The sequence below is a fragment of the Zerene cesonia genome, chromosome 11 (assembly GCF_012273895.1).
Source record: "Zerene cesonia ecotype Mississippi chromosome 11, Zerene_cesonia_1.1, whole genome shotgun sequence".
NCBI classification, from domain to species: Eukaryota; Metazoa; Arthropoda; class Insecta; order Lepidoptera; family Pieridae; genus Zerene; species Zerene cesonia.
In genome coordinates, this window is record NC_052112.1 from 4,802,629 (window position 1) to 4,807,564 (window position 4,936).

The 4,936-nt window shown below is 32.2% G+C and overlaps 1 protein-coding gene across 1 annotated transcript in view; it reads right to left on the reverse strand.

Annotated features, from left to right (window-relative positions):
* The window catches only part of LOC119829902 (nose resistant to fluoxetine protein 6-like), a 37,110-nt gene extending 36,633 nt beyond the window's left edge, over positions 1-477 (reverse strand). The window contains exon 1 of the mRNA XM_038352610.1: positions 284-477. The gene's annotated coding sequence lies outside the window, so the exon portion shown is untranslated. The remainder of the gene's footprint in view (positions 1-283) is intronic.
* Positions 478-4,936: the final 4,459 nt, after the last annotated feature.

Here is a 4,936-nt window from a genome sequence, read left to right on the forward strand (position 1 = left end):
AAAACTAGATAATATTACCGATAAACTTAATAACTTTTCTATTTTTAAAACTCTATGACGAAGATAGCATTAAGGCTTAAGAAAAACCAATTTGTCTTTTATACTTTAGAAGATTAATGGAATTAATTCTTATCTGTATTACAAAAACGCTTCAAAGCTTTTCCGATAACTCGGTGTCTTGTTTCATTATAAGCTCGTCAGCTTATATAAATTATTAGCTTTTGAATTTTTTTACCGCAATAAATTTTATAATTATTATGGTAATGAATATCGTAATACGAACCTTGATAATTTTGTCAAAGAGTTGCAATGAACGCGAAAAACACTTCCTCCTAAACGAGCTCTATTAGGAAAATGTTACGTTTGCGATGTAAACATAAAATATGCGCGGAATGCAGTTACCACCGGGCACAGCGTTGCGCCGGAGTCGACGGTCGTGCGGCCACTGCGGCAACCACCAGCCACCACCATCTACGAACCGGTATGAAAGTATGCTACATCAAATTAATTTCATTTATTTCGCGTTGCCCTAACATTTGCCACCTATTAAGACAACAACGGTTTGCGCAAGCCCTACCCATCTCAAGCGGTTTCGTAGTACCAACTACAAACGAACGTTAGATATAAATTGAACTTACATCCCTTGTGCTACTTATTTGGTGTACATTCATTAATTTATCGATTTGCGTAAGACGTTATGTGATATCAGACATTCTCACTTTAATACTGCTGGTATTCAAAAGTAAAAGTTGCCAATTTTTATTGCTTTGTGGGTTTTCCTTTTTTTTCGCTTTGCTTTTGAGTAAATGTTTTTTTATGTTTGTAAGTAGGTAAAATACATGTATACATACCTACAAGTAAGTAGGTATGCGAATCATAATAATGCAATTTTATTAAAATAATTGTACAGTATCGGTAAAATTAAATTTTCTAAATAACTTCTTTATTCCTTTAGCTATCTCAAAATTCTACTATTGCTTTAATTAGTGTGATGAATAATACAATTTGTATAAGATCAATTAATTAAGAAACAGTTTAACATAATTTTAAGCATATTTGCAAAGTTCGTCAATCTCAACAAAAGTGATTAATTATATATGTGATGAAAGGTATGTAATTCGATATAAGATTTAGAAATTTCACTAGATATTTCAATTTTTAAACAGTATCAAACATGTGGACAAGTTATCTATGCCTAAAGCTAACTTGTAAGAATCGGGTTGAAGTACAATCTTTCAATATAATTTCGCATATGACAGACACCTGTGTGTGCGCCGCAAATAAATTAAAACAATGGCACATATATAAGTTCTGTGATTAAAACGTTAACCGTATAAAATGTGAGCTATGCAATTTAAACTTTTGTTACATGTCTGGAGTCATAGCTATTCAAAATGTTCCTTCACCCGAGTAATTCACACGCATTTAATCATTAATGTTATTACATTCCCAGCATTTCCTTTACGGATTAACAAATAGATTCGCACGAAGAGTCATAAAGATGTGCTCAGAGAGGCGAGAGTTGTGACAAATGTTACGCCCTTATTGCCTACGTAGCGTCAGGCACGTATATTGTACGTCACAAAACCAAATTTACAAAAACTGTGTCACGTTCCCATTCACCTTATCACTTCACCTTCGCCGCCGCTCATTATTCCACCGGGAGAATTTCATTAGACAGATGTTATTTAATTTCATTACTAGGCTGGTTTAATATGAATCTAAATTTAAATTCAGTGCCAAGCAAAACAGTGCCGGATTAGAAAACTCCTTTTTAATAGCATACCTTAAACATGAGAGCACATTTTGAGCGATATCAATACCGGAAAGGTATGCCTTTCCGAGTTAGTTTGTATCAAATCTGTAAAATATTTTGTCTGTTAAATATAAAAAAACGACACAAACATAATTAACTAGAAAATAACCATTGCATTGCCAACTTTCAAATTCAACTCAAACAAGTTCAAATAACTAATTGCGTTTACTCTATTTGGGTAAATTGCTACTAAAATGTTATCTCTCTTTATAAGAATGTGTTTTTCAAATATAAAAAATCGAACTAGCATTGAGTTACACTATATTAAAATACTAAAGAATGTTTGATCATTTGCAATTCTCCCCAAATGAATCTTTCAACAAACTGTCTAGAAGCAGAAATCATTATTAAAAGAACATTAAATACAACGACACTATTTTGAAATCTCTTGCAGCGAACCAACAAACAACAAGCATTTTATTTATGTTAAAGAGATAAACGGAGACAGAAAGTCCTTGATGCGATTTCTGTAACACAGCAGGTAACGCAATATTGTATCTCTACCTGCACGATGCAAAATTATTTAAATGTAGGTATAATTAGTAATTACTACAAATTATTGCATAAGTTAAATAAACACGCCAGATTAAGTCACTGAAATGAGTTCGTTGTTCGTTATTAAACCACGGGTTTTAATATGAACTAAATTAGGTGCTAAATTCATAGCGGAGTAAGTATTTTAATGAGGGATGCTTCTACGATTTTCATTAAATCATAAAGCTTGTTTACTCATCCCACAGTAAATATATGTTAACATTTTAGTAAAAGTTATTTAATATTATCATAAAAGTTACGGCCTAAATATAATTTAATTTTTACAACAGATTACTGAAGCAAGTTGCAAAACGTGTATCACTTAAATATATATAATTGACACTCATTAAAATAAATATCAAATAAAGAGTCTTACCATAAAAAATCTAACGCTTAAATACACCTTTATATCATATTGGATGTTGAATAATAATTTCTAGAACTTTAAACTACCTTTACCACATAGCTACTTAAACCGACATTTTGAAACAACAAACTACGTATATAAGCAATAATAAGACATGAATCCCTGAATAAAAAATAATCCTTTTCTAAGCCCTGGTGCATATTCAGATTGTAAATACCAACATGCTTTAATTAAATATACAATTTGACATACTAGCGTCTGCTACAATCCTCAGCAGTTGCAAGTGGAATAATTATAATTTTATATCTAACGGAAAGAACACATGTACGTAAATTATACATAGATAAAACTTATTTTTCATATACACATACGAGTATTAATAACCTATTATTTATACCTATAGCTAATTATTTCTATTTATACGCGATTATTTTTAAGCGTCATAGGTAATAACCAATTGGGCTGAGAGAGTTAAATTCCACGTATATACAGGGGAAGGTTGTAGAGAGGCGTAGATTAGGTATTTTCTGTAATCCCTATATTTATAATATAAATCATTTACTGTTCTTTATTCGTGCTATAGCTAGGCCGATTTTGATAATTATGATTTCGATGCATTCTTAATAGTTCAGGGAAGGTTTTCTTAATAGGTAAAACCTAAGAAAAATAAGTAACAAGGCATTGCTAAGCTTAGGCATCGGCGTTTCATTTTAGTCATATCATTAGAAAGTTATAAATACTACAGTGTAAAGTGGTTGACTAAGCAGCTTTTTAAAGTTCCGAAGCGTGTCATAGATGAAGCCTATTTGTAACTTTTCCATTATCAAATGGTAAAGTTGTAAAATAGGCTTACTATCAATAAAGTTTTAAGGTCAAAGCCTGGTGCGACACAGGGAACATTTTGATGTAAGAACGACGGTACACGCTTTCCCACTTATGGTTAATTAATGACTGTTCCTTCCGATAGTTACTTTTCGTATAATTGCCCACTCATCGTGCGAAGCGTTATAACTTCTTGCTTACTTAACAATAGATAATTACAATACGTAGGTGCTTACGAGATGACTTTATATCTACTACCACCTTACTTTTCGGCATTGTCTGTCGTACGTTCCCAGCATTGTTACGTCAGCTAATTTTGTATTGACATCGTTTGATACATCACATACAAAATTTTTATTGCGAAGAAAAACATGTTTTCTACAAAGGCTGTAACTTAAAACTAATTCGTCATAGCAAAGATTTAAGAAATTATTATTTTTTTAGATCCCTACAGTCAAAGTGGCGCAAATAACTCCTAACTCTTCTTTTATTACCGTAATCATATGTTAATGTTTAAAAAATACCAAGCCAAATCACACAAACACTGATGATTCATTTTGTATGTATTATATGTATATATTCAATAATTTTAAAGGGGAAAGTTTATTTAAGTGAAGATACATAAATATGGAATCTATGATGCAGCAACTTTTTTGTCTGTGTAGTGTTTGAGCTACATATCAAACAGATTAGTATTTATAGTTATCTTTTACTGCTATTAAGGAGTTCTTTACACATTTTTCTTACAATTTAAAGAAAAACGAGGGCGGGTCGCCTTTTTAAATATGGAGACACTCCCTCACGAAGCAGGAAAACTATTAATATACGCAACCAGCGACCTCGGGATGGTGTAATTCCCGTATAACTTGTTTTGTCAAAGGAGTTGCCAATCGCGTTCAATATGCCTCCATACCTTACAATATCGTCATGTAATTTAGTAGCCTTTAACTAAATCGTAGGTGGACGTCTAGCAGAATATAGGTACTTTATATCGCCGGTTTTATAATAAATAACACGCTTCGATTAAGAACCATCGTGGTTCAAGGAAATTCCAGTTAAAATTGTAAACGTCTGTTACAAAGATGTCAAAACAAAACGCGTTTAATGTTGTTTTAGACACGGACACAGAATATTAGTTTTAGTTTAAAATTCGAACACCGTTTTGCGCCAGAGAAATATGAAAACGGTCAAAACACATTTAGATGTAGACGTATATTTTGGCTAAATATCTATTGAATGAAGGTTTAAATTTTGTTTAGTACTGATGTTTAGTGTTTATGCGGTTTTGTTATGCAACGTTGCGTGGCAAGACACGGAAGGCGCAGTCGGGCAATGGAGCAGCGAGCAAGCGCAACGTAAACACGTTTACATGCTATCTTGAATTATTGTTTTTTATT